Genomic DNA, 27,761 nt, shown 5'->3' on the forward strand with positions numbered 1-27,761 from the left:
CGTCCACTTAATTGTCTGGCGAGAGGTTCGTTCAACCAGTTTCTTAACACTTGGATTGGTTTGGGCATTTCCCACAAGACAAAAAAAAAAGGAAAAAAAAAAGATAGTTGCATAGCAGGACTGATTATTCGGGGTAGCCATGCCATTATGGTAATCCATGGTATGATCGACATTTATCAGAATATCTCATCTCGAAATGATTAGTATTCCCGGAGTGGTTCCAATTCGTTACTTTTTGCAAGGAAGATTGTTCGTTGAACCATCATTTATTAAACAGTTTTATTTTTATAAGTTGACTAATGGTTATTTTGGTTGAACTAAGCTGCCGTGTTATCAATTGTTTTCTTATTTTATGTCCGTTTATCTAGTTTGTTATATTTATGACCTCTGGCGGGCAAATATAAATATTTTTCTGAGGACAGATATGAATCAATTTTCAACCACTTCCTTTTTTCATGAACGAAGTCTTCCGTAATTCAGGAGGGCTTTTCAGAATTCATGAGACGGTTGTTGGCATTGAGGAAAAGAGGGAGAAAAAATATCACTTACATATCTTAGCTACCTTTGCTTGTAATATCTTAAATTTCACGGTGTAGCTATGCGATTATGGTAGGTTGGAAGTATTTTATAGGTAAACTTGTTTCTATTGTATATTTTGGTGTAATTTTTTTAATAAAAGAATTCTGCCTATATCCAGATGATGCTTATAAATAATTCAGGTCTCTTGGTTAATAATAAATTTATAATTTCTATTATTGTTGTTTCGAGTATTGAGATTCATATTATTTATTGTTGTTTTATATGAATAGCACTTGATTAGGCCGAAATTCCAAACCTGTTGATTATGATATGGCTTTTAAATTCACTCTCTTGCATTGGACTGGTGTACCGAATTTTGGAACCTAATTTTGTCAAAATAAGTAAGAATGAGTTAACAGTAATTTCCATTAAATTATCGGATGAACTTAGGTCTTGTTCGTAATAGGTAATGTTAATTTTTTTTTTTTTATTATTTAACAATATTCTGACGTCACTCAGATTGTGGAACTAGTATGCAAACAATTAAAACTTTCTTGAAAAACCCGCAAATAAAAACAAAACTAACAAGAGAAAATGTTTAGACGATGTGTATAAATATTTCTGAATTTACTTGACTCGTAAAGATGCATAGTAATACCTTGGTACGTATATTATGCTTACCCGTCGACGAACGATAACAGTGTAATGAAGTTATGGCAGAAGAATAGATTAGAGATTGCAAATGCAAATTAGATGCCTTTCGCCGCCATAATTGATCCTGGTCTCTCTCTCTCTCTCTCTCTCTCTCTCTCTCTCTCTCTCTCTCTCTCTCTCTCTCTCTCTCAGACAGAGCAAGAAGTGGCAATATATTGTTTCTTATTCGGTCAGGTTTTTTTTTTTTTTGGGGAGGGGCGATAATAGTGTGTTGAAATGCTTTCGCACGCTCTCTCTCTCTCTCTCTCTCTCTCTCTCTCTCTTTATTTAGAGCCTAATTTTGTGTATGTATGTAATTGTTGAGGAGATTTTGTATATGAGATCAACATTAATAAAAAAAGTTAATTACAAATCTGTCTTAGGAGTTTAATGAATGTTTTATACGTATTCGAATGTATTAATGCCTTCATTTTATAATTAAATGCGTGTCTTTGTACGTCTTTTTCTGCTGTTGTAAAACACTTAATTTTGAATAGCTCTCTCTCTCCTCTCTCTCTCTCTCTCTCTCTCTCTCTCTCTCTCTCTCTCTCTGAATACCCGAATGCTGTGCACGATTTATAAAAGTTAGCCTTCAGTCATTTTCCACCAGTCTGTCTTGAATCACATTCACTCACATTCAGTGCCTACTTACGCTTGGCCATCCTCTGAGTAACGTGTAAAGTGCAAGGAATGTGAACCGTTCCATGAATGTTCCATTCACATTTCTGTGCGCATTTCTTCACATTCTGTCCATGCTTCCTTCTTATTCCCAGACAGTACCTTGAGGAACCACTGTTGAAAAGGTTCTTGGTCCCATGAAAATAGCATTTTATTTTCCCAGGAGTGAGGGAGTTTGTTCGCCATTTCTAGCGTGAAAATTATGTATAATTTTAAACCCTTTTTTCTTCTTTACCTCCTACGACTTAGCCGCGGAGCTCACTTACGTAAGATGTGGTGGCCTAAGGAGAAGTAAAGGAACTGATTTGGTTCTGTAGACTTTTTTCACAATAGTAGTGATTATCCAGTTTTAATGGTTGCATGAGCGCTTGCGTACCAGACCTGAGGTGCTACAGGTCATACTTGGTCACTCATATCACTTAATTAAATCTCGAGACATTTCTGTCCACGCCAATGTTGATTTAAGTTCGTGTATCAGTCAGGCCCTCCTCTCTCTCTCTCTCTCTCTCTCTCTCTCTCTCTCTCTCTCTCTCTCTCTCTCTCTCTCGTGGCTGACTCATTGACATTTTGAAGGATGCATTGAATGACGGAAGCTCAACCACACGTATGAAACGTAAGAATGCCAATCTGTGACAAGAATATGATCAAGATTTTTCACTTCATTATTATACAAAACACCAGCCAAAAAAATACATTTTCTAAGAAACAAGGACTTTGCGTGTAACGCCAGCCGTTAAGCCAAGCAATTAGTCTAATACTAAATATCCCAAAGTGCAATAAATTGGCAGCGAAGGAAGCAAATAATAATGAAGAGGAAAAGGAAAAGAAAGGGAATGGTCCGAAATGTATCACTTTGCTGAATTTGGGAATTCCATCACGCGCCAAGCACCGACCCTTAATAACACACGTTACGTTATTCAGTTCACTTTCTCCCACTGACTGTTTCTTTGATTAGGGGTCTCCTCGGAATATAATAGAGTAGGTGTGTGTGTGTGTGTGTGTGTGCACCCTTGCGCCTGCATGCATCAAGTGATTAGTGTTTAGTTTGTTGCAAGAAAAGATTTTGCCTTATTATTCTAGGGTATGCATGGTCTCTATAGGTTGCCCGCCTTAGGGGGTTAGTTCCGTCAGTGCATCTCGCGTGGTGCACTGTAGGCATACTTAAGGTTCTTTGAAACGTCCCTTCGGCAACCACTTTCATTCCTTTCACTGCACCTCTGTACATTTCTTTCATCCATCTTACTTTCTACCCACTCCTAACAAATGTTTCACAGTGCAGCTGCGAGGTTTTCCTCCTGTTACACCTCTAAAACCTTCTTTACTCTCAATTTTCCTTTCAGCGCTGTAGGACCACATGAGTCCCAGCGCTTGGCCTTAGGCCAAAATTTTATATTCCATTCCATAAAACTTTTTGTGGTGAGGATTTTGCATCATTTTTTTTTTTCCTATCTTCACTCGTTTCTGTTAGGCCTGCGATAATCCTTTTTTTTTTTTTATTCCTTCCTTCAACCCTTCTTTCCTTCTTGGGGACATAATTGTCCTTTGCATGAACACAGATACCCGAGTAATTCTTCTGGCATTTCAGTGTACTTGTTGACCTGAAAGCGACTGCCTGATATACATTTTCATGACCTTGGTAAGGGTTGAGCATAGATTGCGTGGTTGCGCCAGTTGAAAAGCTATAAAAAAAAAAAGCTCAAATTCCCTGCAGCTTTTCTTATTCTTTATTGAGGTTTCCGGGGAGAGGGAGAAGGGGCGTGATGATCGTCCAGCATGAAGCTGAAATAATGGAGGAAATGAGTGAGGAGTCGGACAGCACGCTCTTGCGCAAGATAACCAATTTGGCTCTCGCTTTACGACAGTGTATCACTCGTCCTATGAGCGATTAATCGATTTAATGTTTCCAGGTAACTTGTTTATTAAGCATTGTAGTTATATGATCACTTTCCCTAAATGTGTCTCCAATTCCTAGGAAATACCCTTTCAAAATAGGTATTTTTTTTATTTATCTTCCTTGGAAGGTATAAAAAATGAAAGATGTTTATTGGAGAAGTCTCATTTGATAAAGAAACACTCGACAAAGCTGAGATTAGTTGTATCATGCATATTAGACATTTTAAAGCAAGGTAATGGGTTTTAGAATTGTTTCATTGTTTGTACATTTTGGAAAGTCCAAATTCTTCGATGGATTAAATTAAAGCTAATGCTCTGACGATAATGTCTGTGCTTTCTAAAAGCATATGTATATATGTATTTGTATATATTATATATATATATATATATATATATATAACATATATATATATATATATATATATATAAATGCTATGTATATATATATATATATATATATATATATATATATATATATATATATATAAATATAAAATGCATATGCACATGTATGTATGTGTGTATACAGTACATACTGTATAATATAAAATGTGACAGATAGTTGTCAGCGTCTGCGCAAAAAAAAATAAAGTTCTTATCTGTCCCTAGAAGCGGCGACAGCAGAAATAGGGGTTATAGGTCTCTTCGAGCGAGCACGAACTAGAATTCGTCACTCTCGTTCTCTTCCTTCTTAACACCAACGATTACTCTTAAACACACGCATGCAATTGTATGTATATATATAATATATATATATAGACATATATATATATATATATATATATATATATATATATATATATATATATATGTATTTATGTATGTATGTCAGCACACACATACAGGTATATATATATGTATACATACATTCATACAATGTATAGCTAGATAATATGCCGACCTTCTTCTGTGAATTATAATATTGAAACTGATCAATAAGTTACTGTTCTTTCACCTAGGAAACATTTATTAAAGAGAATTTATTTAGATCTTTGAAAATCGAGGCTATTAGATTGATTTTGAAGGTAACTTTTCGTAAAGGTTTGAAGCCATATGAAATTTACTAATGTTTTGGATGTTTTATTACCAAAATTATTTAACTAGACATGTATTCTGTATATCGAAAAACATTAACCTAAAAAAGTTAAGGAATGTGTTTTAGATACCTATGTAAAGAATAGTAAAAGTGAGGAGTGCGTGTTCGATAATCAGGAAATATTCCTTCTTAAGCATGACCCAAGGCCGTGATCAGGAACTGTGTACTCGTATGTAACGTATAATAATAACAGGATTTACAAGTAATATACGAGGCAGCACGACTAGGCATTATTATTACCTGTTACCGGTGTTCATGATCAAATAAGCTGCTGTTTTGCTATATCAGTGCTATTTGGAAAGCTTGGAAAGGTGGCTTTTATAAATATTGACGAAAATATTACATTTTTTCGTTGCATGCAATGTGAAATGTAATATTCTTTTATCGTTCTGAATATCACCAGTATCATTTGGAGTGTTTATTTTTATATTGAAGGTGATTGGTGTCATTGTGTATTCCTGTGGAAGCAGAATGATTCATGAATTAGTGATTCTTCGTAAGAATGGATCTTGGGTTCGTTCATTAACTCGAAAACGGTCTCTAACCATTTTACGTCAAGAATTAACTAGAATCATTGGCTCTCTGATCAGTCATCAGTTGCGTAATCGTCATTTTAAATCTTGACAAATTCTGTTGTTTTGTTACATATAAATACCGAATAAATTCTTAAGAAGGTACGAAGATGCCGTTATAACGAGAGAGAGAGAGAGAGAGAGAGGAAGAGGCCTCTCAATACCAGGAAAACGGAAGACTGAAAAGAATGCTGAGCGTATGTACAACACCATCAGTCATTACTCATCGTTCCAGGCCAGAGTTTGATACGATCATTAACCAGCAACCTGAAAGTGAAGACAGTCGTTTGTGTGAGTAGTCGGTCGCTTGTTGCTCTGTCATTACTCACGGTAAATGTTATCTGATGCATCTTGCTGCGTTGCTACGAACCAAATAGTGTTTTTGAGGAATTTTGTTTTCATGTGTGTGAATGTACTGTATATATGTTTATGACACATATATATTATATATATATATATATATATATATATATATATATATATATATATATATATATATATATACTATATATATATATAATACATTGTCTGACCTTATACATTGGTCAGTCCATTTAACAAATGTCGATTTTTTTTTTATGTCAAAAAGCAAGACTTTACATCAACGCTCATAACCAATGTCGGTTACTGACAGGGTGAATGACAACAGCTTACTGAATAAGCACGTGGATAATGTCTGTGGCTAAGTAGTTTGAAGGAGCAGCGAATGCATGAAGTAATTCATCCGTGGGCAGTGAAGTATCAACAGCCTTGAATGAAACTATGGTAGATTGGCTCACATCTAACGGTTCTCAGGAGTGGCACAATGCATGTCTAGTAACGAGAGAGAGAGAGTAATTTTATAGATGAGAGAACTTTTACAGAGAGAAGAGAGAGAGAGAGAGAGAGAGAGAGAGAGAGAGAGAAATTTTAGCAAGATGTAAACTTTTTAAAGAGGGAGAGAGAGAAATTTTAGCAAGATGTGAACTTTTTAGAGAGAGAGAGAGAGAGAGAGAGAATAAGTTTAGCAAGATGTGAACATTTTAGAGAGAGAGAGAGAGTAGTAATTTTAGCAAGTACGAATTTCTTAGAGAGAAAGAATAATTTTAGAAAGATGTGAACTTTTTAGAGAGAGAGAGAGAGAGAGAGAGAGAGAATAATTTTAACAAGATGTGAACATTTTAGAGAGAGAGAGAGTAATTTTAACAAGTACGAACTTTGTAGAGAGAGCGAGAGAGAGAGAATAATTTTAGCAAGTTGTGAACATTTTAGAGAGAGAGAGCGTATCGGTAGGGTTGAAAAATACTCATGCTCCACTCTCCTATGCAGGCGTGAGGTCGGCCCACCTCCATACGAGTATAGCGAGGTCACAGCCCAAGTTGTGCAATACTAGATGAGTTTCTCTGATATTCCCCCTCCCTCCTCTCTCTCCTGTGGGAACTTTTGCGTCGCTTTCAGTGTTCAAATGGTGTGTGTATTTTGTGTGTATATTTTATATTATATAAAGTATGTATTTATGTATACACGCGCTTGCGCACAAATACATATATACTGTGTATATATATATATATATATATATATATATATATATATATATATATATATATATATATATATATATATATGTGTGTGTGTGTGTGTGTGTGTGTTTGTGTGTATATGGTGGGTATATGTATGTTTATGTTCGCTTCTTTTAACTTCATGCACTACCTATTAATCTTAGTTATTGCATGAAGTAGATCAGTTTTTAAATGAATACCCACATTATTGTAAGTTTCAAAGATTAATCTATTAATCGTATCGACTTGAAAAACTACAATAAAAAACACGATATTTGCCCTGGCCTTTCTTCCTACACCACCAGTTATCGCGGGCGTAATAAGTGGGATTTTATTAGGGGTATTTTATGCGTTTTATATCCTACGTAAAGCTTTAAAGTGGGAAATAAAAATGTCGTTTTATCAAGGGAATAAGTAGTTCTTGTGATTGAGCGATTCGCTACTCAAACCCTTCGTTTGTTTGTAAGCGTATGTAAGACTACATTTGCATTTGATTATTGTGCCTTGGGAAGGAATGCCATTAATTTTCTTGGTTAAATTGGTTTGTTTTGAGCTATAGATGAAGAAGCAGCTGTGTGACAGCGTTAGTTGAACTGTGATTAATAATTTGCAGCGCTATCTGCTGGTATTGCTTAGCTTAATGAAACCCATTGAATCTGTTATAACTCCATTTTTTGTTTTTGTTTGTAGATACTATTAGCACACACCAACATTGAGTGATTGCAATTAGAAAACTATCTCGCGAAGGACCAGTACCAACTTATATTGTGTTAATCAGCCATCGGTATTCATACTCGTAATCTCAAAGAATATTTTGCATTCATGACTATGTATGACGTCACATTAAGTAAATCTATTTATAACTCGGCATCAGAAGTTGTGGCACTCGGGCAGTTTGCGTCAAGACGACTAGTAATCCATCTGCGTCGCAGGTAGAAGTTGACGTTGGTGACGCAATACGAGTGGGGTTAATCAGTCAGTTAAGCCATGGCTGTTAGAAGTCGTAATATTGTGAACAGAAAGATATTGCGACACATAATGTCGTTCCAGATTCTTGCTCTTGATTTGATATCTCTGCCATTTACTAGTACAATATTCCTTCCCATCATGCAGATAGTATCTGAAAGGAATTCGTATCCTTAGGAGCACGTGACTAGGTTTATTGACGCAGTGTTTGAGAATGTATCTTGTTTCTCTGTGGAACTATTACAACTTTTAATTTTTGTTAGAGATCTTGATACTCTGATGAAATAGGTAATTGTAACAGGGTTTCGGGCTGGCACTTCTGAATTTTATATTCGTACAGTAAAGTGTTTTTTTTATATTCGTGCAGTAAAGTGTTTTTTTTTATATTCGTCCTGTAAAGTGTTTAAAAGTGATATAGTTTTCGTTCTTGAATATCTCATTTTATTCTCATGTTTTGTGGATGCTGTGAATTTTCTCGTTTGTCGTTCGCAAGAGGATTTTGTTTCCAGATTATTTACTTATCTTTGGTTCTTGTATGACGCTTGCCATGTGCATATTATGATTCTTAATTTCGATGTAGTGCTTAACTGGTATATTAATATTAGGAAAAATGTCCTTTATCTTCTGTCATGTTCTCTCCAGGGTAATAAAGGCCCCCCGTCTCTCTCTCTCTCTCTCTCTCTCTCTCTCTCTCTCATACTTGTAGAACACAGAATGATAGTTATTCCATGCGTCAACAGTCGCATATTACAAATCCTTGAGGTAAGATCGGCGCTATCGGGTCTTAAAAAACTAAGGTATTTCAAGGTTGAGTGAGCTCTGACCATTATTATGCGACGAGATAAAATGAGAGCATTTGTGCAGCGAAGTACTTATTCTTTGCCCTTCTCTCTCTCTCTCTCTCTCTCTCTCTCTCTCTCTCTCTCTCTCTCTCTCTCTCTCTTCTCTCTCTGTGTTCTTGAATTTTTGCTGTGCGCAGGTAAAAACTAAACACTATTCTTATATCAGTGATCTAGGTTTTTTTTGTTTTTCCTCTGTTCAGGATTGATTGTATGTATTCACTTGCAATTCTCTGTACGTGGAGAATTCAGGATTTAAGTTTCAGAATTTACTGTAGCTTTCATAAAATATCTTAAAAAAATATTTGCAAACTCAGTGATGAATTTTTTATTTGCTTCATCTTTTGAAAATATGGATAGCAAGGTTGACATAAAAATTAATTTGAAGTGTATTTTATTACGAGCTTGTAGGCGCGCGGTATGAGCGCCAGAACTCGGCGCTGCTGTCTCCTCTACCCTCCCTCTCCCCTACCTACCCCGCCCTACCTGGTGCGGACAAACAGGTTCGCAGGAGGAGGGTGGATGTCTCCCTATCCTCCCCTTCCCCACCTGGGGCGGACAAACCGGTTTGCAGGGGGAGGGTAGCTGTGTCATGTCTCCCCTACTGTCGCCATGGGATGGACAAACAAGATCCACTCGGATTTTATTATTATTGATTGATTGAAAAGCTAATTTCATCTGTGTTTCAAACAATACGTAATCGTTAGAGAGATAGTGTAGCCCCTAGTTATAAATTCTTTCCATGTTATCCTACTCTCTTCTCCTCCCTTATCCTCTGCCCCCTCCTCCTATTCCTCCCCCTTCCCCTATAAGGTACGTAAAAATGTGGAATCTCAGGGTGTGCCCCAGGATGGCCTTCTGTGACACCCGTCCCTCTTTATTATTTACGGCTTTTACTGATGCCGAGTCCTACGATTCTGAATGGGATACATTTTCAGGATTTACCAGTTTTAGCTACTGATTCCTCTGGAAATCCAAGTCTTTTGTTTTTCATATTAAGAGATAAATGTCAGTTTTCTTGCTGTGTGTTAGTATAATGTTCATGCTTGCGTTAAATTTGTAATGCCATCTATTTCTTATATTTACATTTTTCCATGCCCTGTGTTCATGGTAAATTATTAATATTTCCTTGACAATAAATAATTTTCCATTCATTTTATTTTTTTTTCCCTCTTATCATGTTTACGATCGTCTTCCCTATTTATTTTTAAAGGTGCTCATTTGGGCCATAAATTCTTTGTTAACGGTACATTTTCTTCGACCTACCAACTTGGTGTTTGGCATCGATATTTTCTTGCGAATATGAGTTAGTATTGAGTGATCATGTGAAGTCCAAAATTTCAATTTTTTTTTTATTTATGTTCATGCCTCGTGAGCAATCCTTACCGCATTAACTATCATTAGTTAATTTGTCTCCGTCCATATTATCATCTTCCATCTGGCTTTCAGCCCTCTCCTATCAATTGTTTCATAGTGCAACTGCGAGGTTTTCCTCATGTTACACCTTTCAAACCTTCTTAATGTCAATTTCCCTTCCAGCGCTGAAAGACCTCATAGGCCTCTGGCCTAAATTCTATATTCCATTCTATTAACATTAATGAAGTCAACTTCCCGATTGAAAATTATCCAGTATTTGAGCGATGGTATGTCTCTAGACGGTTTCTAGCCTAATAAAAAGTAAGCCAGCCCTAGACCTCATGTGCGGTACCAAAATTAGTAACAAAATAGCCAGATCTAAAATAAATCAATAAATAGCCTATATTACATTTTCTTTAAATGAATGTTAAAGCCTCTACGTCCCACCAAGTCTCACAAAGCATATGACCGAGAAAGATGAATTAGGCGAATAGGTAAAAAGGCATGCAAATAAGCTTACGCTGGATACTTTTAGATTCATGTTCTTGCAGATGTCCTCTCCCAAGGTCATCTAGTAGCGCCAGGTGGTTACTTAGAATGCCGGCAGCTCAGAGTACATCGTTTTTTGGTGGTCGTGGTTTTTCGGCTGTTTTCCCTCCGATATAAAGAATAATAAAAGTAACTGAAGAACCAGAGGAATCATGACAACAATTTGTGAGTAAAAGAAATGAATAAAGATGCATTCTTGCTTCTCACTGATAGATAAAAGATTAATATTCATGAGTAAGAAATAAGTAGCTATCGTAGAAATAATGACAAATTCATAATTTATGGGTAAAGAGTAAGTGGTGACCTAAAGGAAATGCCGACGTAAAATTGTTGACTTTTAATAATACTTACGATGCTGATGAAGATAAAATAAGCCTATGACAGGTAACACCAACAATAAGCAAATAGCCTATGTAGCTAGGAATAATTCTAGACTGCAAATATTGATGATAATTAAAGTTTAATGTTCTGTGCCAGAGATAATGTACAGTTAGATTACCGACGCCCTGTGAATCAATAAAATTATTCATATGTGCATTTGTTTTACACTGTTGCATTGTGGGGTAGGAGGGTTGTCCCGGTGAGTGATAGGGGTGGGGGCGGTGGTTTAACAGACAGATAATAAAAGAAATTTAAGTAGGAGACGTGAGTGCACAATACCAGACCTGCTTGCAAAAAATAACCTCGTTATCTGATTGTAGCTATATTTTAGAAGGCCACAAACATTTGTGTGTGTGTGTGTATGTATATATATATATATATATATATATATATATATATATATATATATATATATATATAATATATATATATATATATATATATATATATATATATATATTTGTAATAATGAATGTATATGTGTGTGTGCGTGTGTGTATAGCCTAGGTGTATGTATTCACATATATATATGCATGCATACACACAGGTGAATTGTTTACCAAGGACTTAATTAGTGAGACTAATATTAGCCTCAACATTTACTTTTGTCATTCCCCTCTATCAATTTTGAGTGTGTACAAGCAGCCCTTTTATTAATCAACGAAATTATACCAACATATTTTGCCATGATACGTTGTCGTTATTGTTGCAAATGTTGACCCCGTCTTGAAGCGAATCAGTCAAGCAGCAAGGATTTAACATAATCGAGGTATAGACTATGTATTAATATATAGCATAGATTAACTTGCATTGTGTATCCATATGCAATGCACATAACTTGCATTATGCGCTAATATACGACGTAAAGTATTTGCCTTGTATTTTAAAATCAATGCACAAAGCATGCATAATAGATTAGCATAGAACGCAAAGGTCTTCATTATTATCTTATATATAAAAAAAAACACGAACATGCACAACCATGTGACAAAATTATATCTCAGTAGTATCGTTGCACAAGGACAGTCAGTAAAACAAAGAGGCGCACAGGTTATTGCATGGAAGATCCATAAAGCCAGTTTGACAATCCCTCATTGCAGCACCAGATCTGCAGCTGTCGTCTCCTCCTCCTCCTCCTCCTCCTCCTCCTCCTCACCACCCCCCACCCACCCAGACGCTGTTAATCATCATCATCATGTTCTTTTGGATGTAGCAGTATTTCTCTCTCTCTCTCTCTCTCTCTCTCTCTCTCTCTCTCTCTCTCTCTCTCTCTCTCTCTCCCTCTCTCTCTCTCTCTTCTTTTCTAAGGCTAATTGTGGATTGTCTTTTCATCTTCTGTGCAGATTAGTAAGTAATAATATTAGGTACTTGCTTTTTAGGATTGCCAAGTTTATGTGCATGTGTCCTAAGAAGGTTTATATAATTTTTCAGCTACCGCAAATGACAAAGCAAAAATGAAATGCATATTTTGTTTCTTGCTCACATTGCCGTTCTGCAAGGGCAGTCCGACGGGACCATATTCATCCCCCCCCCATTTGGTGCTGGCTTGTGCTTTTCATTTACAGTATTCTCTTTCAGTAACAAAACTTCATTAGTTATTAGTAACTTTCTTTGGCTTACTTTTTGAAGCTTTGTTTTATGTTTATAAACGAACAGTCCTCATCTGAAGTTGGCAGTCATAATTCCCATTTTCACTATGTAAGTTAGAGATGAAAAGTAAGGATGCAAAAAAAACCATTGAAGTTGAGATTTTTTGTAATTGTTTATGTAGCCTAATTATTTTTATTTCTTCTGTTGCAGGTATGTATCATCGCAGTTCCTGGTAGCTGAGAGTGAGTAATATTTATACATATCTTCAGGGTCACTACGAGTTCATTTTTAATGTGGACTGCGTTTTCTCCCAACACTCTTCTGTAAAATCAGAAGGTTTGCAAGCGTTGCTCTGGAATTCTTAATATTTTAATGTTCTGCGTTTTTATAAATGAAATGTGTTTCAGTAAGAAAAGCAATAATGTCTCAAAGAATTGTCTAACCTTCAGCGTCGGGGATTTACGCATGATGCACCCTGGTTTATTTCCTTGTGTTTTTGCCCATCAGGTTGGCGAACTGTATCTTGAAGTCTGTGTCACATGAAACACTCACTGGTATCTATTTGCATCTTGTTTTGAAGCACTAACATGTACGTCTTGAATGTTCCCAACAATAATGGCTGCTGGGTCCAAAGTTCGGCTGGATGCTGAAAGAAGCCCGATGGAAGCCTGAAAAACGCGCTTATGAAATACCGCATGAACGAGAATCTTGAGATATATAGGGTCTGAGTGTCTCTAGTAAAGGATAGTATATAAATAGTGACATTGTTTCACCGTTAGGAATCCATTAATTTTTTTATTCAAGTGTAAAGCTAAAAATGTTTTACCGTTAGGAATCCATTATTTTTTTTATTCAAGTGTAAAGCTAAAAATGTTTTACTGTTAGGAATCCATTATTTTTTTTATTCAAGTGTAAAGCTAAAAATGTTTTACCGTTAGGAATCCATTATGTTTTTATTCAAGTGTAAAGCTAAAAATGTTTTACCGTTAGGAATCCATTAACTTTTTTATTCAAGTGTAAAGCTAAAAAAGTTTTACCCTTAGGAATCCATTAATTTTTTTTATTCAAGTGTAAAGCTAAAAAAGATAAACTGAAGGTAAACAGAACAGAACCAGTCGCCATACCAAGTAAGATTGGATTGTTGGTTGAAGAGTGATGAAGAAAATTATTTTTATTATATTATACATATATAAAACAGACAAAGATTTTTAACCTGCTAAGCAAAATTTTATATAAAAATTGCTCTGTGAAGAAAGAGAGAAGATATGGAGTATTGAGAATCGTGATACAATCTAAGGTGAAATAAGTAATTGCAAAATATACGTACAGTAGTAGAGCTTATAACTAAGTTTATATACCTTATGCTGTTGAACCGAAAGAGGCCCACTGCTGTATATTTAAATAAATGGAAGTGATTTCAATTTATGGAACGAAGTTATCCCTGAGTGGGGCCAGTGAGTCTATTTAGTAATTTGAATGAGATATTATTATTATTATTACTATTATTATTATTATTATTATTATTATTATTATTATTATTATTATTATTATTATTATTATTATTATTATTATTATTATTATTATAGCTGTTTCCACATTATTTAATTTGTATAGTCTTCTGTATTCGTCTTCCAATCTTCTTTTGCATCAGCAGTTAGCTGGTATATCAGGCTTCCTAAGGACATATAGAGATTTCTGTTGCCATATGTATATTATTGTGTATTATTGTATTGTGTATTATTAACGATAACAAGACGAGGAGATTGTGGTAATGTATTCCAGCCCTTTAAAACTGACACCATTGTTCTGTGTGAAACGCACCGCACAGTGTTTTCCGATTTGCATGATATGAAATAACGGGGCTTCCATATTAATTTCCGGCTTGGGGAAATACAATAACAATTATATTTCTGACCTTAGGTTACTAAATCTATGTAGAAAGTTTAACATATGCCCTTATTACAGTTTCTGAAAGCGATGTAATAAGACTTCCCTCTGTCATCGTCCAGTTCGACGAGAATTATGTGTCTGACTAACTTGTGGAACTATTTATTAGTTTGTTTATTATGAGACTTTGAGATTTGAGATTATAATTTAGGATAAACTGAAGAAGGGTTCTTTGCAAGTGAGAAGTCTGAATAGATGAAGAAAGGAAACAATTCCTATAAGGCCTTTGGCATCTGTTAAAACATGTCAGGTCACTCGGAGAAAGCATGGTAAAAACAGAGCCTGCCCCTCCCACACGACCAGGCAAACGGGGAAGAAGAAGAAGAAGAAGAAGAAGAAGAAGGAGAAGAAGAAGAAGGAGAAGAAGAAAAATCACAATACATCCGCCTGGTACTCGTTTGGGGAATGCTGTTGAAACTGGTACTACTTAAAGTGTGTTGGTGGAGGACCAGGTGGTATTGGGTACCTGTTGGTACCCTAAACGAGGCACTGATACCCGGGTCCACAAGAGCACCTTTTTTTTTCTTCTTTTTATTATACAGCTTCTCACGAAATGAGTTTCTCGTTTTCATTTCTATTATTACGTGCATACTTTCAGCGTCATTTTTGTTTTTGTTTCTATAGCGGCACTCCTGAGTGCTAGGCTAATTGGGAAGAGAAAATATTCTCTCTCTCTCTCTCTCTCTCTCTCTCTCTCTCTCTCTCTCTCTCTCTCTCTCTCTCTCTCTCTCTCTCCTCATATTTATAGGAGGAAAAATATCTCTGGTTTTAATTGGGAAGAGAAAATATATCGTGTTAATTAGGTGAGGATTTTTTCTTTCTCCCAAAACTATAATTTTAACCGTATGAGTCACCGCATTTTAGTGCTTTCTTGTTTTGTGGTTTTGTCCTTTGTAGAGTTCCACTTTTTGAGCTCCAGTTTTAGTTTACATTCCCTCCTAAGGAGGTGATTATCTCCTACAAGGTGATGTCTTTGGTTCGGTTTGTTTATGTTTCTGTTACGAGAACCACGCTGAAGTTTATATTCGGATTTTCATGACGATTTTACCTAGGATGGGCCTCGTGTTCGATTTTGGGAGAGATCTGGATCTTTTGGTGGGGGTGGGGGATGACTAGCTCAGCCTTGGCAATAGTTTTAAGTCTCCTATCACTTGTTTTATCACTGGTTTTTCTCCTTCGCTTGCAAATTAATCCCCGAGTCGATGCCTTATATTGTACTTGGAGGAAATTCGGGAAGTGTAAGAGAGTTTCCATTTATTCTTAAAGTTTTTCTGCATCTTTAGTTATCAGCCTCTGGAACACTGTACTGTGTATCCAGAATAAATATCACTTCTTCGATTTCATTAAAATTCGGAAGCCTGTTTTTTATGGTTGGTTGTAAAATCCGATGGTTATCGTCATTCTTTATGTAGGCAAAAATTTTATGCCAATTAAACTGAGATCAGTACCCTGAGACTGTGTGTTACATAGAAAAATTATATGGATAAATAGATTTTTATGTAGTAAGATTATTATTATTATTGTGTGTGTGGCCATGTGTATTATTATTATTGTGTTGTTGTTGTTGTTGTTGTTGTTGTTGTTGTTGTTGTTGTTGTTATAGTAGTAAGATCAGTTTAAAATAATTCTTGTACACCTTAGCATCAGACCCAAAATACCCAGTGGAAAATATCTAAAAAAAAAAATTCCGTCGAGAAGTTTTTCCTTTTAGGATATGCGAGTGCTCCTGGTGCATAGTGCTTCCTAGATTGTATTTCCGGAGGAAGGTGTGCTGCCTGTGTTGCTTCATTACCGGAAACTCTCCTGTTTAGTTGCACTGCAAGGCAAAGAAGTCTGCTTACTGGCAACTTTTATTTTTTTTTACTTATTTATTTATTTTGCAACAGTTGTGGATTGTTAGTATTCGAAAAGTTTACCAGTGAACCGCCTGTGTAGGCTACCGGTTACAACAATGCATCAGTGAGAAAACCAGGGAATAGTTGCATTTTGATGTAGGGAATAAAAAATTAGTTTTCGAAATGCCCAAGAGAAAATTGTTTTGCTCTCTACGGAACACAAGCCGGTTTGTTTTAGATTTACGAACAAAAAATCACGTGTTTTTAAAACATATGGAGGGAAGGTGAAGTTTTTTTTTATTAAACTTTTTTCAATTGTACGACAAAATATCAGATAGGCTAATCCATTTACGATGATTTCCACATCTTGTGACAATGGGAAGAAGGCGGTCGACCGACAAGTAACCTTTGTAAACTTTTGACATTGCGCAAAGTTTTATTTTTATTGTATACTTTTTTTTATAGAACTGTGATAAATTGTATCGTTTAATCGAAAATGCAATCGATACTGCGTTTTACGTCTTCTTGTAGGCGTCGTAGTGACGTTGACTGAATATATAAGGAGCGATGAGAAATCGGAGGGGGGAAGGGGAGTTAGGATTGGGGGTTAGGGGGTTGGATTTCGGTGAAATTCCCCGCTCTTCATTTCCTGGTGCTACAGCTTAGCTAATAGCGTCGCCCCCTCGTTCCTCGCTACATAACTATTTTGTTTGTTTTCTGTAGATTCCTGGCGCGTGGTCGTTTTTATTTATACGCAATTATTATTATGAGAAGTCAGTGATTCTCTTCACAGGTTTTAATTATTATTATTATTATTATTATTATTAGTAGTAGTAGTAGTAGTAGTAGTAGTGTTTCAAGGCACTCATTCTCTATTATTATTATTATTATTATTATTATTATTATTATTATTGTTCACAAATATGCGGGTACCTCATTCATTGATTATTTTATTATTATTATTATTATTATTATTTATTTTATTATTATTATTATTATTTTCGTTCGCAAATAGTTATCATTGATTATTTTATTATTATCATTATTACTTTTATTTTTATTTTTATGGTTGTAGTTATCAGTACTGATACAACTTACGCTTACAAATATCAGACCTGTTTACGCATTACGCTGATATTTTCATGCAGTATTCTTTCAAAAGCTCGTGCGCATTCGTAAGAGACCAGGTAAAAGATCGTCTTGAGAATTTCTTGATCTCCAAATGGAAGTGTCATATCCTTATTCCGTCTTGGGACGCCTACATCGCGTGGGCCTCTTAAACCAGATATTCTTCCCCCCCTTTTTGCAAGATTTCTCATGATTCGGAGAATGTGGAGTGAATCACCGTGAATATTAACTTTCATGACCGTTGAATATTCAGGGGTTTGCATGACAATTAAATACTGCTATACGGCCATTTTATTGTTTCGTAAGTTTTGTGTTATTTTTTCTTCGCAGTATTTTCCTTGCATTTGGAATATTTTTTTAGATTATTTCGTTTATGTCTCGTTTTTCCGCTAAGCCGTTATTCGTGTTTCTTCCCATTTGTTATTTATTTGATATTGCCTGTGTAAACTTCTGTTTCCACTTGCTTTACTTTTGTGGTGTCAGTAATTTTGGTGGTTTCTATATTTTCCATGTCAACGATTGACAACTTCTGACAATTGCATTTTCATTAATTATTTTTCGATTTTTTCTATATATTCGTTCATACAATTATTCATTAAAATCGCAAGAAACCGTCCCTTACCACTGGGCAAGTGCAAGCACCCAAAGTGACCTGTATGCCTCCAATTTGCATCTGTAGTGCCACCTGCATTTTAAAAGAAAGCCATGGTAACAATAGAAACAGCTGTTCGGGCGTGGGCTGGCCACAGGTAGAAAGACCCTTCTCCCCTCTCCCCTACCCCTCTGCCTCCCACGGGCAGGGTCCGTCCTCCCTCCAGAGGGGGTAAGCGGTCCCAAAAGCTTCACATGGCGGGGTGACCCCTTGCCGCTGGAAGAGAAAGCTGTTTACTGCATTCCAGAGTGGGGTGACTTTTCTCTGGACCAGTCTTTCCCTTGGAGACTGGAAAAAAAAAAAAGATGAAGTTCTGTCTTGTTTACTCGCTTTATTTGTTTATATATTCACGAATGGATTGCATTTGATTTCACCTTGAATCAGCTAGTGATCGGAGCTGTTTATACTGTGATTTCTCTTCATTTGCTTTTGTTATTTACATTTTTCCACACCCGTTAGGTCCCTTTATGTTCATGGTGTACACAGAGTAGGGTGTAACGTTTCCATTTCTAATGATTATAATGGTACATCCGCTGCAAATTTACATGAAAGAGATTGTGAAAGCTTTTTTTTTACAATTTACATTCTAGGTCGTTCCACTACAGCTCTCTTTTCTCACTAACATACACACTATATATATATATATATATATATATATATATATATATATATATATATATATATATATATATATATATATATATATATATATATATATATATATATATATATATATATATTATATATATATTTTTTTTACTTATTTGTTTATTTTGTGAGTGGGTAAGCGAGATGTTGCCAAATACAGGATATTATTTTAGTCGAGTATTTAGTTGTTACTATTATTATTTATTCTCTCTCTCTCTCTCTCTCTCTCTCTCTCTCTCTCTCTCTCTCTCTCTCTCTCTCTCTCTCTCTCTCTCTCTCTCTCTCTCTCTGGTGTATTGCAACTGAAGTACCGGAAGCAGCCATTTGTTGTATCTTCTGTTATGAGTGACGAAGACTTATTTACTTCCCGAAAATACGAAGCGGGAACTTGTGTTTTAGCAATCTTCCACAACTCTCTTTTATGTCTTGGCAGTCTTCCGTGTCTTATCCATCATTCATCGTAATTCTGCCTTTCTGTCTCTGTTAATTGCCGTTTTGCATCAATAATTCACCAAGTCGCCAGCGCAGTACATCAATTATATTGTACATACCGTTTCTTCATAATCTGATTGATGTCTCTACATATGAAATAGTAATAAGAATGTCGGAGTGATAGCTGCTTATGTATTCATGATAATGATGATAATAGTATTTGTAATATTAGTATGCCTACTTCTGCTTGGTCTCCACTAAACGATAATCCTATTTAAAAATAAATCTATAATAAATCTCTACAGAGAGCTTTCGGTAATCTGTTCGATTTCCCTTTTCAGATTCCCGAAAGCTCTCTGTAGAGATTTATTTTTAGATATAATTGTACCCAGACATAACTGGATTTGTTTCTCGATAATCCTGTTGTTGTATGTTTTGATTTTCAAGAGTGTTTTCGTGGTAAAAATTCTTATTGCATAATGTGTCTATAATATTAGTTATTTGCCTTTTTTCACCTACTATTATTACTGCATTATACAAGGCGAACTTTCTACTATGATAACAACATTACAAATAGCAGCAACATTATTCAAGATTTTAATTGATACAATTTCACTCCAAGCTAATTCGATAATTAGCTTTCTAACGATCCTTATATTTTCTACTGTCTTGATACGTAATTTTATTTTACGATCACGCTTATATTCATAATTGCTGTGTTCTTACGAGTAGCTTTTTAAAACGGTAATACTTTATATTTGAAATGAAATAATGTATTGAGTAAATATATCTTGTTTTGGGTTTTCCTGAAGTTGTGATAAGTAACTGGGAAAATGTTATTAGTTATTATGATATTTAATTTTCCTTTCTCCTTTTATTTTTATATTTTCTCGCGATAACATCTTTACTCTCTCTCTCTCTCTCTCTCTCTCTCTCTCTCTCTCTCTCTCTCTCTCTCTCTCTCTCTGATATCAATCCGGCTCCAGCTGGATTACGTACCACTGAATAATTCTCTCTCTCTCTCTCTCTCTCTCTCTCTCTCTCTCTCTCTCTCTCTCTCTCTCTCTCTCTCTCTCGTTTTTATCCTTGCTCCAACCAATTTCCTGCTTCCCTTTTCATTCCCGGTAATCACCGCGTTGTATTTTGAGCAGCGGCATTTTTTGACCGCAAAACGAGCCACTTGTCGACCATAAAACTTAAACCCGGAAGGCTCTCATTTATTTCCTAAATTCTTATGATTATTTTAAATATTCATAATATGAGCGCTCTCATGTGGAGCAAGCTAAAAATCTATCATATTTGAATGGCAGGGATGAGTAGATTCAAATACATTTGAAAAGTAGGGATAATGAGTCGGTGTGTAGAATTTTTTCTCTTTGTGAATTATGATGGGTAAGTGAGTTTATACTATTTGCAATAAATAAATGAATAAATTTATAAATAATCTCATCAACATGTGAGCGTTTATCAACCTAGCTCCATGGAAGTTCCTTTTCTTAGTGCAATGCGACAAATAATGAGCTATGAAAAGGGGGGGGGGGGAGTTCTTAGATATTAGGAAATTTTAAGGGGAAATGTTATAAATCTAATTCCTTATAACAAAAATTTTGTTATAAATATTCGCAGATATTCGTCATCGATTAAATGTTCGACTTGTGCAGTGAGAAGATTGTAACCTTTAGTTCGCACGTTTCAAGGCTATTGCAATATTACTGTAATACTGTACAGTACTGTGCTCTAAGAGCCGAATCGTAACGTATGGTTTCAATGGATGGATGAACCAGACTCAGTACCCGGTGCATTTTTTTTTTTATTCTATATATCAGATATCTTAATCACTTGCTTTGTCTTTTGTGTAGTAAATTATTTTATACTCAATATGCACATTATAAACATTGGTTTTTGAGTGAAACCATAAGAATAAAGCATAAAGATAGGTTTCTTGGTTTGGGCAGTTCAAAGATCCGCGGTAAACAGAGGTATTTTCGTATATCACAAATAAACTTGAGGTCATTTGTAGCTGGAATTAGATTCCTTTTGTTCTTTATTTACGTAAATATTGCATTTGTCAGAGTTGAAATTTCATACTTTTGCTCCTAGAAATTAAAAATGGCGTTGTTGGCTTACTCATATTTCCTTGTATATAAACGTACTGATACGATCTTGTCAAGATTAGCATGGTGTTCCTTTCGTCCAAAAATATGGTTGAGGCTCCTTTTGGTGTTTCAGTTTATGGGTGGTAATTTGTTGCTGTATCTCTTGTGAAAAGTGTTTACATAGCGGTCCTCTGTAAGGTCTCGAGGATAACATTAAGTTCCGAGTATTGTTCGGGAAATTATCTTCGTTCTGAAACAAAACATAGAGAACAGAGAGGCCCAAATGGAAACATAGTGAGTGAATCGTTGTTGTTGCCTAGACTTCCTGTTTCTCCATACCTGAGATGCTTGCTCTCTCCTGTATTTCCTCGTCAGTAGTTTCCGTGTAGCTGTCTGTGACCTTGGGGACTGTCCTTTGCAGTTGATCAGTAGGTCTCGTTGTCAGTTGTTTCAGTGTAGCTGTCTGGGACTTAGGAAACTGTCCTTTGCAACTGATCAGCAGGCAGCCATGAGTAAAATATAATACTTCCCTTGATTCCATTGTATTCGTTCTCTCATCCTATTCGTGACATTTCCTGTGGCTCCTGGAAACTTTTGTTTTTGTTCTACCCGTAACATACAAAATTACCTTTAAAAGTAATGCTCCAAGTGTCCCTCCTTGGCCCCAAGGTTCAATCTTTTCCTCCCGCAGGGGGGCATTGCCATCAGTGCACCTCACGTGGTGCACTGTAGGCATTACTTAGGGTCTTTGCAGCTTCCCTTCGGCTCCTAGCTGCAACCTCTTTTATTCCTTTTACTGTACTTCCGTTCATATTCTCTTTCTTCCATTTGACTTTCCATCCTCTCTAACAATTGTTTCTTGGTGCACTTTCCTCCTGTTACACCTTTCAAACCTTCGTACTGTGAATTTCCCTTTCAACGCTGAATGATCTTGTAGGTCCCAGCGCTTGGCCTTTGGCATAAATTCTATATTCTTTTCTAATCTGTTCCCATCTGTTCCTCCGTCAATTGTATGCAAATAGGCCTAGATGTTTTGAGGGATTAAGCCTTGAGACCGTCTCACGCAAGTGGAGATTTAAGCCCTTTAGAATCTGCGAGATCAAAATGGAACTTTTTTTATGCCAGTCACGCATGGTATTGGGGCACGGCAATGGTATGGATGACTCACGTAGAATGACTCTCTGGAAATTAAATTAATGCAAATGGACGGAGGGAGTTAGTGGGTAGGGGGATGAGTCTGGCTTCTGGAGTTTTTCTCCAACGGTGATCTCGCTTCTTTGCCCACATGTCAGCGTGATTATAATGATTTGGTTCATCTTTGCTGTAAAGGCATTTACATAGATTTTGTTGTGCGTTCACTTAAGTTTTGAAGGTTTTGTAATTAAAGTAAAGATTTCAGATTTCACATGGTTGGTATTAGATGATAAATGTTACAGTCTCCGAGTGTTTATATCCCTTTGTTTGTGGTAAGGAAATCGCTTGTAAGCAATCTCCACTATGGGAGATGAATTTGGTAAACGGTTAATTTTTATAGCAGTTCGTCAGAGAGCCGATCGCAAATTATCAATATTACAAACAAAGAAAACTTCAATCTGTAAACATAGCAGTTAGGAATGCCTCTTTCAGAGGAATTACTTAACATTTTCGTTTTTCCCAGATACCGAGTTTCTTGAAATATAGGAAGTTCTTCCTTACAGAGATACAAAGGGAAAGTTGCCAACAAACTCGTTCTTATTCATGTTTATTCAGTAGAAGGAAGCGATGGCAGGACGTGACAGGTCCATCGCGGCTGGTCATACTGTAAACGCCATTATCCGAATGACCTTGAATTATATCTTTAGAATTACTAGTGCCAGCAAAACTGATTTGGGATGGATTCCCCCGCCCGTTCCCCTGTCTGTGACAGATTGTCTAGATAATCACGTCCTTGATTGAAACTCCACAAAAATTATGACGTAAGTCCGTGTTGCTCCTCAAGTTGCCTTGATAATCCTTTGCCTTGGGCGGTATTTGTTTAATAGCAGTGTACTGGTTGACAAACGGGAACGTGTGTTTCCGTGTTCTGAAGTACAGCACTTCGAGCCAAAATGGGCAACAGATTATTGCATAACTCTTTTGAAAGAATATATACAATTAACATAGAAATAACATATAATATATATATACTGTATATGTATATATATATATATATATATATATATATATATATATATATATATATATATATATATATATATATATAGAGAGAGAGAGAGAGAGAGAGAGAGAGAGAGAGAGAGAGAGAGAGAGTGTGTGTGGGTGTATCATTTGTAATTGTGGGTATTGCTACATGTGTGTTTGTGTAGCACCCAATATCTCTGATGTAGGGTTAATAGACAATTTAGTTATCTAAATACAAACGTGTGCTTGTCTTATGAATATTCAGTTGATTGGTGATATGTTGTGCAATTAATTATCGACAAAATGATATTACCGAGGTCGGCAGGACATATTAAAGAAAATCAATCCTAAGAGCTGCTTGCCTGAACGCAGTCACGGAAGTTAAGTGGGTCGTCTTGAATCAGAGATTTTAGGTCATGATGCTTCCTCCTCCTTCGTGGCAAAATGCTGTGTACTGACGCTGCGGATGAGCAGTTGCTGTGATGCCCGCAGGAGCTGTTCCTTTGTGTGGATATTAAGCTTAGAACGAGGATCAGCAGGAAGGTGGATCTAGCTTTAACTTTATCGTGTAACTTGGACTCGGGGGCTATCAAGTCATCTTGTCTGTCAGGGGTTTTCCACTGAATAAATATACTATTTTCATTTTAATATGTCGGTTTGTACCCACATTGAAAGTAAGATGTAAGTGACTGTTACCAATTTTTCCTGTAACTTACTAAATTTAATGTGCCCCTCATGATTCCCAGCCCTGCTTCCAAAATCGGCTCTGCGAACGAAGAAGTAAATAAGCAATAACCGTTGCAGTGGTTCCTTCTTTCAGTTTTCCTGGCTGACTGAAATAAACCAGGCTTCGCAAAGGCTAGGCGTCTTGCTGTTAAACGTTAAAGGAAGTGACTCATACCTTTTGTTATGATAGTAGGAGACACTGTGGGAGGAGGAGGAGTTTATTGCCTTGTGTGTGTGTGTGTGTGTGTTAAGTGAACTCCAAGGTTGGGATGTTTGTTGCCCTCTTCTAACATGGCGGCTGCATCGACGTTTCTCCTTGTGTTGGCTTCCTACGTAGAAATGTATTCGTGGATCATGAGTATCCCCTAACAAATTCATAGATACTCATCGTTACTGTCGGCTTTTTGTAGTTCTCAGTCATCAACTGGTAAAAGAAGGGCAGTACTATAAATGGCGCTTCATATTTATTGCATTATTATTGGTAGGCGGAGAATGATTCGGGAATGAGGTAAATTCATCGATTGTTTGTCAACAAGTTGAGCCTCATGTTGATACTGGAAGGCATAGGTACAGTTACATAAGGTTATGTAATCTATTATAGTGTGAGTTAAGACTTGGACTGTATGTAGGCAGGCCCGCCGGTCTCTTGATTTCAAATTATTTAGTAAAATCAATCTAATATTCTTTTTAAAATTTTTAGTAGTTACATTCCGCTCTTAATCTTTTCGCTTCCTTTTTGCATTTCTACTTATATGGGTTGAAGCCAGCGCGTACCAAATTAAGCTCATCAATTATTGCCATATTTGTTTTGTCATATTCATTTCTGATAAGGCGTGATGCGAATTCCTTGTTAGTCACAATTCTTTTTGATAGAAAGGACATGTTTCACTTCAGTAAAGGGATCGCAAAATTGCTCATCCTATCACTATTTCTGTTAAATGGATGCTAACTTTAAACATGCTCATGTTGCTGATTGTTTATAATGGACTGACACATCCAGCGATGACGTAACGCGTTTCACGTTGTTTAATAGACGGTACAGAAAAAGTTCTTTTTTTTTTATGACTATTTCCGTCCTGAGTCATGTTGCGTCATGCTCATTGTCTCGAGCTGGGGTTTTGAAGTTTTAAATACCAACCATTTCTTGATTGATTTTTTTTTCTTTTTTTTACATGTGGGTGTGTTAGTCTGGGGAATCATGTTGGACAAGTTGATTGTCTTTGTGGCTTGTTTCATATAAATGTATGCGCTTTATTATTACATATTATTATTATTATTATTATTATTATTATTATTATATTCCGTATTTTTCCCGAGCAACTACTTGTATATATAAAGCTTTCGTCTGATATGTAAATGGAAATTAATAATAGACCCTAACAGGGAGCGATAAATAAATTAGCTCATGAGTTAGCGTGCTGCAGAATAACTTTACATCCAAATAATTGATGTGAAAGAATGTTGCGGGTTTTTTTTTTTTTGCATGCATTCGTTTAAATGAAAACTTCACGTAACTGTTCGTTTCCTTTCTCTTCGGGTAATGATGAGAAAGTAGCAGTGCTGACAGTATTCAGCTTATATATATATATATATATATATATATATATATATATATATATATATATATATATATATATATATATATATACACACATACATATTCACTTAAAGGAGTGTCTCCAGAGGCCATTAAATTATTAGTCTCATGATGACCCACTACATAATTTCCGTCTTATGTCAACTGAAAAACATAGCATTTGTCAGAATATTGGCCTCTTTCCCCCGTCTGGGATCGATCATGGGATTCTCACTGGGGAGGCCAGAATGGCAACCAAGACACCTGTAAGCAAGTGTTGTCTTCAGAAAGTTAGCTTACTAAATATTATTTTATAGAAGGTCTAAGCGTATATGTGTAACACGGGGAAAACGACCAGTAACTTACTGAAATAACGTAGAGAATGGTCAAAATGGAAACAGAGAAAAACCTTCTTAAAGAAAGGCGATTGTGGGTCGTCTTCTTCCCAAAGAAATCGAGGGAGTTGGGCGACGGAACTAGCACCGTTTTTATTCTCACGACCTTTCACCTTTTTTAAAACTCTTGAGGTAAATTGTTTTTGTGCAAGATTTTTTGTAGTGACCCTCAGGTAAAGGATATGTGTTTTTCAACATTCAAAATCAGCATTATTATATTTTATGCAAGTTTTAGAAAAACGTTGTTTGTTAGTTAGTTCTGAAGATACTGGCCTTTAAGTAATATATAACAAAACTTTTGTATATTTACTTGAATTTTTACTGTATATAAACCTCTAAAAACTGCTTGTCGTTCAGTGTAGTAAAGACATAACCATTTTATGATTCATATTAAGCAAACAAAATTGGACGTAAACATGACCACTGTATTTCTCTTCTTTTACAGGTAAGTGGCATTTGTGGCTCCCAACAAATGACTGTGCCCTGAAGGGGGACTGTAAGTAGTGCAATGACCAGTGTCTTTACCGCCTTGTGTAATTAGTGCTAATGAAGAAGGTTTTCCGAGCTGCTGATAACTGTGGTTGCCCGCACACTCACACATACACACAAATGAAGAAGCCCAGGCAGTTATTTCATACCTGGCCTTTTTTACTTTTATTTATTTATTTTTTTATTTGACGTGGCCTCATATTGGTATTTGTCTTGGAGATATTGGTATTTCAGTTCAAAAGTTTGTCTTGACTTTAGCCTTTCAATTCGAAAGCTTGACTTGACTTGAATGCCCTTTTTACATTGTAAGATATTCCTCCGTGCCATTCAATTATATACTGAGATTTGTACCTTATTCTGCATGTTTGGTTTTCAGCAGAAAATCTGTTTTTCACTAGCCTGGAATGTCAGCAGAATTATCATGAGTTACACACCAACTTCAGTATAGATGTCATTCGGTCATCCACACCAAAGGAATTGAACTTACGAAAGAAAAAAGTAATATCGCTTATCCTCGAAGCAGAAAAATATCCTCTTCCTGAGTTGAGGATATTGTATCCTGCTTCCTTGTGCATTACAGACCTTACACACTGTGGTCTCACAGTCGTTGAACCCTGGTTAGCCGCAAAGGGAGGAATAATTTGCAGACCCTTTGCACTAAAGAAGTCATTGCACGCTCAAGTGCGGCAGTAATGCGAACTTATCTTGATTACGTGTTAAATGGTGTATAGATAATAGTTCTGTGTGAGAAGGTCATTTGAAAGGACTCTAGCGAGGTATGAATTACGGAGAAAGAATTGTCTAATGAAGGCACTTAATGTATTGGTGTGCCATTAATTATTAATCTATTATTATTATTAATAATGTTATGGAATAATCTGTAAATGCAAGTTCCCACAGAACATGTCTTGCGAAAAAGAAGAAAATTATGGTGGTTATATTAAACTATAAAAATAATACTCCAGAATAAATAAATACTAATTTCGAACTATCCATGGAGCCTCTTT

General features: G+C 36.0%; 1 protein-coding gene and 1 long non-coding RNA gene across 6 annotated transcripts in view; both read left to right on the forward strand.

Annotated features, from left to right (window-relative positions):
• Positions 1–27,761, forward strand: part of LOC136835542 (flagellar attachment zone protein 1-like) — a 406,052-nt gene that overhangs the window by 316,388 nt on the left and 61,903 nt on the right. The gene's annotated exons all lie outside the window — the stretch shown is intronic.
• LOC136835543 (uncharacterized) lies at positions 10,702–26,888 on the forward strand. Its single transcript, XR_010852186.1, has 3 exons — positions 10,702–10,864; positions 12,881–13,006; positions 26,711–26,888. It is a non-coding gene; the product is annotated as an uncharacterized lncRNA (long non-coding RNA).

Source organism: Macrobrachium rosenbergii, chromosome 55 (assembly GCF_040412425.1).
Source record: "Macrobrachium rosenbergii isolate ZJJX-2024 chromosome 55, ASM4041242v1, whole genome shotgun sequence".
Lineage (NCBI taxonomy): Eukaryota > Metazoa > Arthropoda > Malacostraca > Decapoda > Palaemonidae > Macrobrachium > Macrobrachium rosenbergii.